This window comes from Pygoscelis adeliae, unplaced genomic scaffold, assembly GCF_000699105.1.
Source record: "Pygoscelis adeliae isolate BGI_AS28 unplaced genomic scaffold, ASM69910v1 Scaffold26, whole genome shotgun sequence".
Lineage (NCBI taxonomy): Eukaryota > Metazoa > Chordata > Aves > Sphenisciformes > Spheniscidae > Pygoscelis > Pygoscelis adeliae.
Genome location: NW_008825104.1, coordinates 2,031,425 through 2,045,881, shown reverse-complemented (window position 1 = coordinate 2,045,881; position 14,457 = coordinate 2,031,425). Strand labels below are relative to the sequence as shown.

The following is a 14,457-nucleotide window of genomic DNA, read 5'->3' as shown; positions in this document are numbered from 1 at the left end:
CATTCCTGGATTTAGGACTGGCAAGAACATTTTAGTAATCGTAAAGCACACATTTCCACAGACACACGGCAGTGTTTAAAAGCATTTCACTCCCACTTGGCATGGAGCTTTGTTAGAGATGGCAGACAATATTTCACCAGCTTGGCTTACGTTTTGCACAGACACTCAGCTTCCTACAGAGGTTTAGGTCTAAGGGAAGTCAGCTGATTTATTGCCAACTCCAGCACCGCCCAGACTTGCAGGGAAACCATAGGAGAGAATTACTGGGCTTTATTTCAAGTGGTGCCACAGCAACTCAGCAGTGCTGCATTTTATTTTATGTGGAATCCCGTTACAAACTATAGACCAGCTCCCCAAAACTGTTTCCCTCCAACTGTCTATAGATGGGATCTACAAATTGCAATTCTTCAACAGCACTCCAATGCTACCCTAACATATAATGGCGTAGATCTGGAGGGACCCTTCTGTTTTCAGTAAAATTACTCACAATTTACACTTGTTAAAAGCAGAATTTGTCAAAGTGATGTAGTAATCACAATTTAAGATAAACTGCTGGCTATGTTTTTGGGCGGTTTTGGTTTTCTGTTTGTCGTTTGCATTGTTTTTTTTTTTAAAAGTGTTAACAGACAGCTGCTCCCAGTGAGTATCCAGAGCCTTGCTACTTTGCCCACAATTAACTGAGAAGTATTTGAATGTCCATTTACCAGTATTTGCATATATCAAAAGGTTTTGCCCATGCAGATGTATGCAGGTGTTCAGTTTCATAAAATGGTCCTTGTGGGTTTGTTTTTTTTAATACAACTCAGAAATCTGAAGGAGTTACACAAATTATCAAATGACTAATCTCAGCTTTTCATCCTTGGTGTTATTTTCAAATCAAGTTGAGTGATCCCTGTAGTGATTATTTTCTAACATCTGGCTGGTAGCTTATTTGAAGAGAGTTGGTGGCCTCGTTTTGAATTCTAATGAAGACCACGCTGCATAAATCACTGATGTTAGATTCCCTACTGGCCCACTTGGCAGAGCAGTCCTTGATGGGAAGCTGAAGCAAGACAAAAAGAATTAAATGTTATTAAGTCCCTGCAACTGAATAATCCAGATCAAGGATTGTCCACAGCATCTGAGTGTGACAGCCACAGTCAGTCTTTATGTAGTTGAGGGGCAAAGTTAAGGACTAAACTTCAGGTCTCTTGATTTAGGACGTATCATGTGTTCTACAGTCACTTAGAAAGTCATGATTTTTTTTTTCATCCCTAAGAAAGGCAAAAGGCCACACTGGGGATTTAACTTGTATGAACAAGTATTTTTAAAGTCAGACAATACTGAAATGCTTTGTCAAACTACATGCTACTGTATTCCTATATTCCTAACAGACAGTCATAGCACAGACTGAGACAGGGGAAAAAAACTGATATATACTAATGTGTTCTACAGTCACTTAGAAAGTCATGATTTTTTTTTTCATCCCTAAGAAAGGCAAAAGGCCACACTGGGATTTAACTTGTATGAACAAGTATTTTTAAAGTCAGACAATACTGAAATGCTTTGTCAAACTACATGCTACTGTATTCCTATATTCCTAACAGACAGTCATAGCACAGACTGAGACAGGGGAAAAAAACTGATATATACTAAACTTGACAAGTGAGTCAGAGTCTACTTGCTTAGGTGTCAGGTCTTTTATTCCATGCTATGCTCTAAATTCAGCATGGGAGAGGAGGCACTGCTATACGTCTTGGTTGCAGCTTCAAAACAGGGGAAGCTCAGGTCTGTTAGAGACATCCTGAAAATATAGAGAATACATGATCTGTAAGGCTGATTTCCTCAGCTAAATCTACAGCATGTGTTAATTTATGCATAAATAGAGCTGTATGTATAATGGTCTTGCTTTTCTCCCTACTGGCTCTGCAGAGTTAATGTAATGTTAAGCATTTTCATAAATGATCACTATCTGTGGTCTTCCAACTGAGAGAGCTCTCACCCTGCATGAGCTATACTTTGCTTTTCCTCTGTTGACTGAGATCTGAAGTTTGCCGAGCTCATTTCACATTGAGGGATTTGTCCTTCACAGTCAACAGAGCTGAATTATCTTAAATTTACACTTCAAGCAAGATCTCAGAGCAAAATGGAAACATATGTCTCACATTAAGTACTATGACCTAAAACCAGTACAGAAGTATTCATACTGACTTTAGTATGTGCTCGTTTACTGCATGGCAGTGAGTATGGGCATTGAGAATGCCATCTACTGGCAGGAAAGAATGAGGGAGAGTAATTCCATGGCAGGCAATTTCCAAAAAAGGGAAAGGGTAAGAAAGCGTGATGTGGGTCGTTAGTTTGTTTGGGTTTTGGGGGTTTTTTAATTGTCTATTTCAAGTTTTTTAAACCAAGTAGTTGTAACTGCATGATATGATGCTGAATTTTATGTAGAAACTTCGGTGGGAATGAGTTTTGAACATGAAGTGTATTATTACAACTTAATTTTGTACCGGAAAAGGATAATGTTTGAAAATAGTAACAATTTAAAAGACATCAGAGATAATAAGAAAACATTAATAGAGCTGCAAGACTGAGATTGCTCGTACTTTCCTATGCTTCCTCTTATTTCACAGGATCTCAAAAATGACTCTCAAGTGTTCTTTAAATATTTGGTGAGAATATTTAGAGTCTAAACCTTTGACACCAAAATCTGAAAAAGCATCAAACTCAGCAGTGAATCTATTTGTTATTGTGCCATCAGCTATAGCAACTGTGATTCCAAGCTTTACACGGCCAGTTTGTGATTTGATCGCAAATAATCATCTGTCCTGTTAACTTCACTTACAAAGCAGTAACTGTTGTCATAGTAGTATGGCAAAGCAGATCCACATAAGCTACATCTCTGCTGGTTTGAGAACCTTCTCTGCTGGTTTGAAAACAACATCTCTTTATTTTTTTTCCCCAATGATTATTGATGAGATTTTTTGTTGTGTCCAGTCCACACCTAGCCAACAACCAGGTTGCCTAGACTATCTAATGAAAAACAGTCAGTCTAATATTGACCTAATATTCTCTGACAGTGTCCCATCTTTGCAAGTAAGTCACAGCCATGGGATAGTACAGGAAGTAATATTTGGTGGGGTTCGGCAAGGACTTTGGTCTAAATCTTATTTGATCATTGCCTAGATTAAGGTAACAATCACTGACCAAGAGACAGCAATCTGCTCAAAAGGAAGACCAACAAAAAAGTTAGAAGTGCCAGAAGTAGCCTCCAACATATTTAATAGCAGAGGGAAGCCAGAAGTAGAAAAAACTACAAAACATCATTTGTGAGCAGAGACATCTCTGACCACAGCTTTTTCCTCGCCTCTTAAAAAAGTAAACATTCCTTTGTTGTTAGCTGTGGTGTGGCTCCAAGAAAGGTGGCAAGCCTGGAAGTGCCAGTACTGACAAGATGTCATTCACATTTTACCACTAAATTACCGTGACTTACTGTGACATATAGAAAGACTGCAGGAGGAACAGCATGGCGAAAGGAAGAAAAGTAAGTGTCGTCTAGGATGAACACAAGCTTCTCTGCAGTCTTGAAAAAACCTGCTAATATCAAAACTCAGCATTTCGCTCATTTTAGGAAGCAGAAGGGAATAGGATACAATGTTTAAAATAAGCTGAAGAAATAAAAAAATAAATCAGGAAAATGGGAAAAACAGTTTTGGACATCAGTGTCACAGAAGGAAGCCTTTGATCTATGCTTTGTCCATGCAAAAACTGCCCTTGCAGAGACACCAAAGCTGTCTTTGAAACATGGCAGTAGAGCCCTGCCAACTCAGAGCTGTGGCAAAGCTGAATACTGATGTGGTGAGACCCTCCTAATGGTCTTCTGAGAAGCCCATCACTGATGAGATCCTTCTGCTCCCAGAGACTGAAGTCTGGGGCTGCACCTGCATGGGGTTGCACTGTCCTGGGTAGAGGTACCAGCTCACCTGAGGCTGGTAGGGTAGCTCTGCATAGGGCTGCCTTGCACCACCACTCTTTCACTTCCAATAGCAAAAGAAAGCTTTTAAAGTGGTCCCTTCTTTTACAGTCATCCCTACTTTTTTGTGACTACAAGTCAAGACAGGTAGGGAGAAAGTGTTACCTTGCCAGGACTGGAACATTGCCCTGGGCTGAACATACCACACTAACTACTGCCCCCCTGGAAAGCAGCAAGCACTGTGTTAAAAACTCATTTGATTCTCAGAGTACTCTAGGAAGGCCTGAGATGCAGGGAGGACACAGGTAATTTCATAGATGCCCAGCTGTCTCCCACATCAGCAGGGAAAAAGACTCAAGTTGGGAATGGACTGAAAGTTAGAGGAGCATCAACTCTGCCAATACATAACATGCTGTGTGAAACTAAAAGAAGTAGAGACTTGTAAAATAAAGTAAATCTCTAAATTTCCTCCAGATTCTCTGCAAGAAGCTGCTTTCTTGGCCCAGAATTTGCTTTCAGTTTAAACCAATTTAATTACAAAGGGAGCACACAGGCCAGAAGTCAAAACTATACCTTCTTAGGTAAGTATGGCTCTAACATATGATTGTATTATACTGTTCAATGGACTGAATAGTAAGTCTATACTGTTTAAGGCAATCTGAAATTTGCATCTCCTCTTTCCTGTGATTACTGTCTAGAAATGGTTGTGGAGGACGCACATCCATTAGCATAGCCCCGCATATGGGTTTCCCCCACTCAACAGCTCCTCCTAACAGATTAATACTATCTCATCCTCCTGATCAACACAGAATGAGAATGTTGGCAAGGTCTCCTTCCACATGATAATCCCCTACTTGACATACAATGACATTATGCCACTAAAGCTGGAGACAAATTGTAATTCTTATTGTAATTACAGGCTTTAATAGGTAGAGAGGGTTGTTAGGTGCAGAGCAACTATTCCTACTAGGGCCTTTTCAGGAATAGAACTTGTGCAGCCAAACTATTTATGCAGTTGAGACAGTGCTATGATCAAAGGAGTCCATCCTTACTTTTAAAGAGTCACTTAAATAATACACCATCTCCATTTGGATTTCTTTTTGGTGACTTTCATGTCTTCCATCTGTTATGTTGAAAGGTGGTATGTTTTTCATTTGATCCAGGAATTCACGTTGTAGGACACAATAAAAAAAACAAACAAAAGACCATTTCAAGCTTTTTTATATATAGTGGATTGAAATGTAAAAAGCATGGCATTCTATAATACAATTATTGAAAAAGTGGACAGAAAGATTAAAAATTATGAAGTTTCTAGGAAATGTTAAATGTACAAAAACCTAATTGTTATTGAAAATTATTTAAATCTTCCAAGTCTAATGAACTTTTAGAATCTGAGCTTTGCAGCTAGTAATGATAAGTTTGAAAAATTCCATAGTGCTAGTCAAATGATTATGAATAATGCCATTAAATTATTAGCTTATGACAAGCATTAAATCCTATTCAGAGATACTCTTGAAGGCATTGCCTTCTATATCTATTTAAAGCACTGGCCACATGGAAAATAAATTTTTATTCATTTTTTTCAATTTGTCTAAACTCCGTGCAGGTTCTGGAAGACCAAGAAAACTTCAGGACACAGCCTGAGGTTAAGAAAGCATGCTGGATGGCCACAATACCCATGGCCAGGATGTGCACTGGATGTTTCAAAGCCCCAAGATCAGAAGCAAGACCCCTCCACTTGGGGGTCTGTCAGACTTCATCCTATATTTATTTCTCAGAAGTTCAACAATGGTGCCAGCAAAAAAACATGACTTGAACACAGAAAGATGAAAGCAAGGCTTCCCTCTTCCCTGTTTTAATATTTTTCTAGTCTGTCTCGTCTGTCCCCTGTGCTCAAAAGAGTTTTCATTATGCCAATTTCCTCACGCTTACAGTGATCCAGGAAACTTCAGTCCTTTCCTGATGGTCTTTTGAAATGATTCATCCAAGACTTGAGTCCTGCTCTTGTTAATGGATACACATATAATTATTAAGAAACAACCCTTTCTAGAAGAGTTTACTGGCTCTGACTGGGATGGACTGTGTTTTGGATTTATGTCTAGAACAGTGCTGATAACACACCAATGTTTTGGCTATTGCCAAGCAGTGCTTGCACAGCATCAAGGCTTTCTTTTGCCCCCCTCTGCCTGCCAGTGAGTAGGCTGGGGGTGGACAAGAATCTGGGAGGAGACAAAGCTGGGGCAGCTAACACAAGTTGGCCAAAGGCATGTCCCATACCATATAATATCATGCTCAGCAACAAAAGCCGGAGTAGAGGGAGAAGGTGGGGTTTTAAGTCTCCAAGGTGGCTGTTGTTTGGAGACTGGCTGGGCATTAGTCTGCCTGTGTGAGGTGCTGAGCGATTTCCTTCACTTTGCTTGCTGTTTTTTTCCTCCTTCCTTCATCTAGTAAATCATCTTTATCTTGACCCATGAGTTTTCTTGCTTTTGCTCTTTCTAGTCTCTCAGGGGCAGGGGTGGGCGGGGGCAGACACAAACTCAATCCACCATACAGAGCTTACAAGACCTAGAAAAGCTTATCTGTGACTCAGGACTTGGGAGCCAAAACTGGGATCAGTCTTTTCTCCAAAAGAGCTACGGAACTGCCATAAAACTGGGACAGCTTCCAAAGGCTGCCTTTGGCAGGGGGGACTTGACTTCCAGGTGAAAGTCTCCGTAGCTCATTAGAATCACTCAGAGATTACATAGCCTAAGAATGTGGCTTATCTCACTGGAAGAGGTTTTTTTGGTTTGGGGTTTTTTTTGTGGGTTTTTGTTTGTTTGTTTTAAATAAAACCCTAAGCTTCCCAGATTAAAACCCTAATTCTGCCCTTCTGATGGGCAGAATCTCCAACATACAGCTATGCAGGAGATGGGGACACAGGGACTCAGGACAGTGACTCATCTCACCACTATAGACAAGCTCTCAAGTACCAAAATACATAAAGTTGCAACATCAAAATAATACTGAAATTAACATAAATTTGTTTCTGAATTAATTATTATTTTAATAATTTTTTTAAATTTAATTTTTGTCTTGTATCAGCAACTAGTTTTGAATCATAAACAGACTAATTCCAACCAGTAGAAAAGCCAGGAACCAGAAGAGTCATGTCCTTACATTTATGAGTCTATGCTGCACACACAGACAGCATGCAAACCCAGGTCAATCAGGAGCACTGGCTTTTCTTCTAGACTCTAGGAACAGATTGCCACCAGCAACTACAAGCCAAAAGTAACCATCAAGTCTTTTTGGTGGGACCAGCTGGGGGTTTGATGCAAAAGCACGGGCCTCTGTTACAGAACTATCCAGCTTTCTATTTGTGACTATTACTGACTGAAGTGTGTATCTTCCCTACCTACTCATAGGGACTGTGAGGTACTGTGGGATACTCCCAGCAGTCTACAGATAGATCTAGATGCTAGACAGCAGTCTACACACCTGGATCCGCGGCCAGCACTAATGCATCTCTTGCATTTGTCTCTACAAAGAGAGCTCCTCATGCTGTTGCAAGGCTGACAGCAGCAGCCACAGTGGCAACTCTCATTCTACAGCTGGCAACAGGGATGAACATGTGCTCCCCATTCCACTCAGTCTAGAGACAAGGAGTGTCTCAACTCTTCTTCCCTGGATCTGGTCCTATTACTGAATACAGTGGTAGGCAACTCATTGCAAATAAAGCACCATTTTTATTTGGCAAGAAAGAAGTTAAAATGTTCACTTTCTCCCTCATTATGTGAAAATTTGGTCCTTGTTCTACCTTAAAAATACTAGATAGTATTTCCTCTTATCCAAAGTCCAATCCAATTATTTCAGTGGCCTTTGGATCAAGTCTTTTGTCATTATAAAGTCCAATTAAAAACATTTAATATTTCTCTCAAGTGATTGATAAACTGTACCAGAAAGTAACAGAAAATCCAGGCAATTAAAAAAAAGATATGTCTTTACAAAATTAAGAAAAACAGACATCCGAGAAAAATGTTGCCCACGACAACCAGAAACTAGATGAAAAAAGTGGCAATGATGTTCTGGTTACACATTTATTATAAATCCATGATGGAAGAGATGAGAGGTAGGTTGTCTGTAAATGATACTGGGCAAGGGTCAAAAATAAAATATTGTTTAAGTCTTCAGTTTCAGATGTCCCACACAGACAAAATGTTAGGACAGAAAGATTGAGGAGTCTCGTAAGGGACAAATTAAGAATTATAAATATGTAAGTTTTTGTTAAATAACCCTTAACAAAATAACCCTTGGGAATATACCATTAGGTATGCTGAATTATCATTCTAATAAAGAGGAATGGGGATTCAAATTTCATAATGGAGTTAAAATTCTACCATTATTCACAACTAACTAAATCCCACGTCTCTGGTAGCTGCCTCACACAGGTCAAAAACCTGTTCCCGTAATATATGGGCTATTCTAAGACCACTGAACTCATTGTCTGTACTTGTAATACAAGGCATTTAAAAATAACCTCTCAGTCATTTTGCTGATTCACGCTAACAGCTTAGCATCAGCAGGTACTGGTGTTTTGGCAGAAATGTAAATTCATGCTAATTTTCTTTGAGATCATTCCTAAAAAAGCAGAAGTGGAAGTCAGTGCCAGAATGATTGTCACATGAATGCAACAGTTTATTCACTGAAAAAAAGATAAAGTCACTTATTAGCCCATCTCTAGAATTTTTATTAGTACTAAGAAAGGAAGGCTTTGACAATTCATGTATGCGAACATATAGGCTGTTACACTGTAATCCTCTCCCGAGCCACCAAAATCCTAGCATCCCACACAAAAAAAAGCTTGGGAGTGGATGAGAGCACTGCACGAGTCCCCCAGCTGATTGCCCCCACGAGGACACTGGGGCTCCCCGGCCTCGCACCACCAGGCAGCCCCACTGCTGCAGCCCTGGACCGCTGGCAGCAAGGCCCTGCAGGGACACCATTCACAGCCGCAGCAGCGTCAATCAGCTCAATTCCCTATTCAAGTCCTATTCTGCCTCCATTTTCTTTCTTCCAAGGCACAAATACTTCAAGACACAAAACAAGTCTGGTAGCCAACTAAAATTAACCTCTCCAAACATATACTGAGCTAAAATGACTCCACTTGATAGCTATTCCAGCTATCACAGTCTGCAATAGCTGAAGAATCACAGTTATAGGATGTCACTAAATAAACATACCAGACTACTTGAGATTTTAAGCGAAATTAATTCCTAGGCACTTAGTGATGGTGCTCTGATACCAGCTGAGAAATCTGGTCATGACTTCTTGGCTCTTTTTCTTTCAAGTGATAGGTTTTGCTCAAGTACCTACATCCTCTTACTTGACAAATTTTGATGAACTGCAGTTTTCAGTAACACAGCACTAAAACCATGCCCTTTAGGATTTTATCAGCGACTCCACGAGCTCACATGGCAAGCTACTAGGTGTGATATTAACTGGGTTTAGATCTGCTTTGACAAAGGCAATGGGACTATACACCACTTCGGCAAAGTATGGAGCTGTGGGCATTGATGACCAAAATTCCCAGGTCCAAAAATTCTCCACAGGATACTAACAGTCCTAAACAGTAACTTTTGAAATATTAACTTTCAGAATGAAAGCTGTTAAGGGTTTTTGGGGTAATGACAGTTTCAGAGAACAATAGCCTTCTTTAGGAAGCCTGAAGGAGGCAAGCCCACTGCTGCTGCTGATGCAGGTGGCTGCCGAGGGGACACCGAACATGTCTCGCACTTTGCCAAGGTCCCCCCTGGCCGCAGGCAGAATGGCAAAAATAAATTCTTGGGCACAGGTAAGGATGACTCACTTAAGCAGTGCAGTCACCAACTGCTGACTTATGGGCAATAGGAGACCTCCCGGTACTGCTCAGATAGGAAATGCATCTTCCACAGATAGACATTCGTCATAACAACAGGACAGAGTACAAAGTAGCCACAGTGCATTGCTTGAGCGGTATTTCTTAGAAGGTTAGGAGTGACTAGCTACTGAACAGCTATCTAAATAAAAAGGATTTCATCTAGACAAGGGCTTGAATACACACCAATGCAACAGTCAAGTGTCCCCAGGTGGAAGCTGAGGGACAAAACGGCAGGTGTGGAAGTCTTGCAGATGGGCCCTCAATGGCTTCACCCTCCCACACCTCCACCGCAAAACCCATTTACTTACTTTTTTGTGACGCTGCTTTATGCGGCTGAAACTTTTTTTTAATTAAGAAAAGATTGGTAGGTACAGGTGCAATTTCAACAGAGCTCTTTCCAAGACTTTCCACTTGCTCTGCCTCGCTACCAGATACATAGTTCCTTTTCCAGCACGTATATGTTACAATTCATTGTTTGAATTTTTTGTCCTTGTGATGTTAACATGAAATGGAAGTTATCAGTACATGACAGAGAAAACAGAGGCAAGCACTGGAGTACCCATTTTAAGACTTGTTGCCTGTTGTCTTGGCAACCGGTTAATAAGCTCTGTTACTCATTTTTCACTAGCACCTGACAACACCTCTGCAAGATTTGGTATTATTAAGGAGTCTGCTAATTCAGCTGCTTTACAAGGTATCAGAAGAGATCTGCTGGCATTTTCATTCTGAATCCTATTTTTCAGGAATCATAAATCATCCACAGATTGCCCAGCAGCTGAATATAGGATGCACAAATACCACTGTGACAATCCATTCCCTTGAAAAGAGCACAAAAAGAGTGTTGGGATCCGGTCATGCTCCCTGCAGTATCAATATGTACATTGCTATTCACTGCACAGGGAGAAGGATTAGACCTCAAATTCCTCAAGTGAAAACACGTGAATGCTTTGACAGACATTCTCTCGCATGTCTCTCCTTTGACATTGCAGGCATATGGTGTGGGGACAGGGTTGGCCCCGTTTCCTCCAAGCTTCCTTTTGGAGAAAGAGTCGTACCCTTCACATTGCTGCTGTGCGTATCCCCAAGCTGCTTTGAGAAGCATACAAGCATGTACTGAGCCAGCACTGCAATTACCATAATTAAACATTATAATCAAACAGGCTTCAGTAGCAGTCAGAACTGACTACACTAGGAGCTGTGCAGACACACTAGATGACTCTACCCTTCCTCAAGAGTAAACTGTCCCTATGTGTCAGTTGCACAGAGAATTCAGTCTCAAAGAACTGAAAAAAAAGGCTGCTTAACTACATCCCACAGACTACCCCGTCACCTTGGATGAATACTTTCCTTGGACAAAAGGTCACCTAGTTACCCAAATTCCACAGAATTTCTCAGTTTGGGACCATAAGGGAATACGTACTTACAATCATCTCTTCAGTATGAACGTTGACCATTTCACTGGTTAAACACTCAAAATTCAACATTTGGGTGTTGTAACAGAAGTCAAACATTCTGAAATTTTGTTAACAAATGGCAACAAGAAATTCTTCTCCATACCAAACAGTAGAGAGGATACAAAGGAACCTCATGCAGATTCAACATCAGAGAACCACAGAGAGAAACTAAAATAAATGATCCTCTGATCTGTGCAGTGGGATTCTGGAGGTGCCAGTGGGCTTCCCCACAACATTTTAGACAAGAAATTGGTCAAGAGGTCTAGCTTTATTCGTGGATGTTCCCTTTATCCAAGTTTCAGGCTCTCTTAACGCTCTTTCAGCGTAGATTTTGGCAGTTTATTGTTTAAAGATTGAGCAGTGGTGAAAAACACATTCATTACTGCTTGTCATAGAGATGTTGATGGGTTCCAGTCACATGCAATTAAGCTGTAATTCAACACAATGACAGACTAAACAGGCAAGTCTAGACAAACAAGAAAATCAACGAAAAATACAATTCCTAGAGAAAAATTCCTAGAGGATTCTATAATCTTTCTGTTGAAAAGAAAGGGTGCATCATCTTACTTTATTCATCATATGAAAGCAGAGTATTTGCTTTATTTTAAGTCATGCAATGGTATCAGGATGTATCACCTAAACAAGACAGAAAAAATATTAGACACGCTGGAATATTTTTGCTAAAGGAAAAGCACAGGATCTTTCTTCTCCCTGAAGTTTTAAAGTAAAACACATACATGTTAAAAATGGGATGCATTGCATCTTGCACTCCTTAAAGATAAATTCTGCCAATTTCACGTATCAGAATACCCTCTCTGCAAAACAAAGCAACTAGTGTCACTGAGAAGTTGAATTGGCTTCATGACATTTAAACTGAAATGAAAGACATGTATTCTAGGCCTGAGTTTACTTCTGTGTAAATCAGGAACTACATGCCTTGAGTCTAAATCTTCACACTGAGTATTGTTGTATTGGTTCTGTTGGTTTTCAAACCAGGGGAAGAATCATAGAGATTTTTTTTTTTTCCCCCTTAACACTGGCAATGTTTTACTCTCTATACATATGGGGAGATACAGCAAAATCTGTTGTAACCTATGCTGTGAGAGGAAGAATTAGTTACACAAGACATTTTGGTACAGTATTCGAAATCATGAGGTCAATGCTGTCAAGCTGGCAAGACATCAGGATCTCTTTTTCAACAGTGTATAGCAACTGACCTGAGGAATGTGATGTAGTAGCATGATACAACATTTCATAGCCCTTTTTCACCACACTTAAGAGATGTTCCTGAAGCTGGAATTTATAGCACTCGTCAGTACAAGGTTGTACTAGTCAACGTGCACATGGCCATAATGATTTCACCAATGAAAGCAACCTCTACTCCTTAGTTATATATCTTTACATGAATACTGTGATTAATTTCACCCATGCTCACTCAGCATTTGTGTTAAAGTAGTGAGATGTTAGAAAACTTACCGAACACTTGATTCCCACACAACCAGAACAAAATCAAATTTTACACTTCACAAAATGGGATCTGATTTTTTTGTTTTGTTTTGCTTTATTGTATGAATCCTCTAAAGGAAGGACAGGCTTGAAGAAAAGGCAGCAAAAGAGATTTAGTCTTATGAGCGCTGTAAATTTCTAATTTCCTCATACAAGCCAAAGAAAGTTCCTGTGAGTCAAGGCAGAACCTCCACCCCTCAGCTTTTCATACCAAGAAAGAGAAAAGTCCAAGCCCTTTGGGATGAAACATGGGGCTTGAGCCATGCTTGCACAACAGCCATGACACCATTTCTGGCTCTATCAAACTGTAGAGCTAACCTTTCGGGCTATTTTTTTTGTTATGTGCTCTACCTACCACAATAAGCTTCAGCTTCTGTGACTATTAGATTGGTGCTACGTGAACAAACTGTTCAGTCAAAAAGTGAGTTTTACTTAACTTTAATGGCCCTAAAATCAAATCTACTACCAACATAATCACGGTGATATACATGAAGCTAATCTAAAAGGCTGATTTTAAAGTTAAGTTGGGAGAAAGTTAAAACAAATTATAATTTTCAAGCCACATTTTAAAATAAAGGAAAAAAGTTATTAATTGTAAAGAATCACAAATGAAAGTGGGCCATACAATTCCAGAGTGTATTTATTAATTCTGCTCTTAAAAAAACAAACAAAAACTTTGTCAAACACTTCCAAAAACTCACCTCGAACTTCAGGAGAGAATCGAGCTGAATGGCGAGACACAAAAAGTTTCAGTTCTTGATCCAAGTTGCATTCAATCAAGTTTGTGTCCCATGAGCGGATTCCTAAAATTCAAAATACAAAACACATCTAGCTTGACACATGAGCACTGGAAGTTTTAACTGAGTATTTCTCCATTTGTGTTCATGCTATTTGCATATTTCTAAGTTCCAAACCCAGCCTCTCTTCCTTTCAAGGCACACAGCTATTTTTTGGAAAGTGCCGAGTGTTCAGAAGGAGCACTCTGGACAGGAATCGTTCACAAGCAAGAGGAAATCTGCCTTTCCAAAGGATGACCATCCTTTAAGGCCCCAGCTTTAGGACTGCTGGTCCCACATCCTAGTAGCCACATTACAAGAAGTTACTGAAGTCCCTGAATTGACTTTAAAATAGCAATACACTGATTTACAAAACTGAAAGAGTGAATCACGTGGAGGACACGTTAGTCGCATTGCAGGACCATTGTACTTTTCCTTCTGAGAAAAAAAAAAAAAAAGACAGCATCACCTAGCATGTTGCAAATTAATAATTAAATACAAAGTGTTAAACTGCTGACTTTTTCATTCAAAAGCTTTGAAGCATCCCATATTTTAAATTCAAATTTAAGTAATCTTTTATTTATGAAGTATCAACGTTCTGGTTTTGAGATTTAAAAATGCTATTCTTTACCCTTTTTTTTAAAAAAAAAAAACTAAACAGCACATCTCTATTCCCTGCCTTTTTTCCCCCCAGCTACTTAGAAAGTGAGACACTTGACACATATGCTCAAAAAAAGTATTATTCCAAAATATATTTTTAAGGATTGAAATTTGACCAGGAAAAAAATCATTGCAGCCAAAAGACAAATTTATAGTTTCCTTCCATAAGAATTTGATGACTAAATTAAAAAAAAAAAAAAAAAAACACTA

The 14,457-nt window shown here is 39.6% G+C and overlaps 1 protein-coding gene across 1 annotated transcript in view; it reads right to left on the bottom strand.

Moving 5' to 3' along the window:
* MAP1B (microtubule-associated protein 1B) overlaps nt 1-13,611 on the bottom strand; it is a 62,474-nt gene extending 48,863 nt beyond the window's left edge. Inside the window, exon 1 of the mRNA XM_009327225.1 lies at nt 13,513-13,611. The gene's annotated coding sequence lies outside the window, so the exon portion shown is untranslated. The remainder of the gene's footprint in view (nt 1-13,512) is intronic.
* Nucleotides 13,612-14,457: the final 846 nt, after the last annotated feature.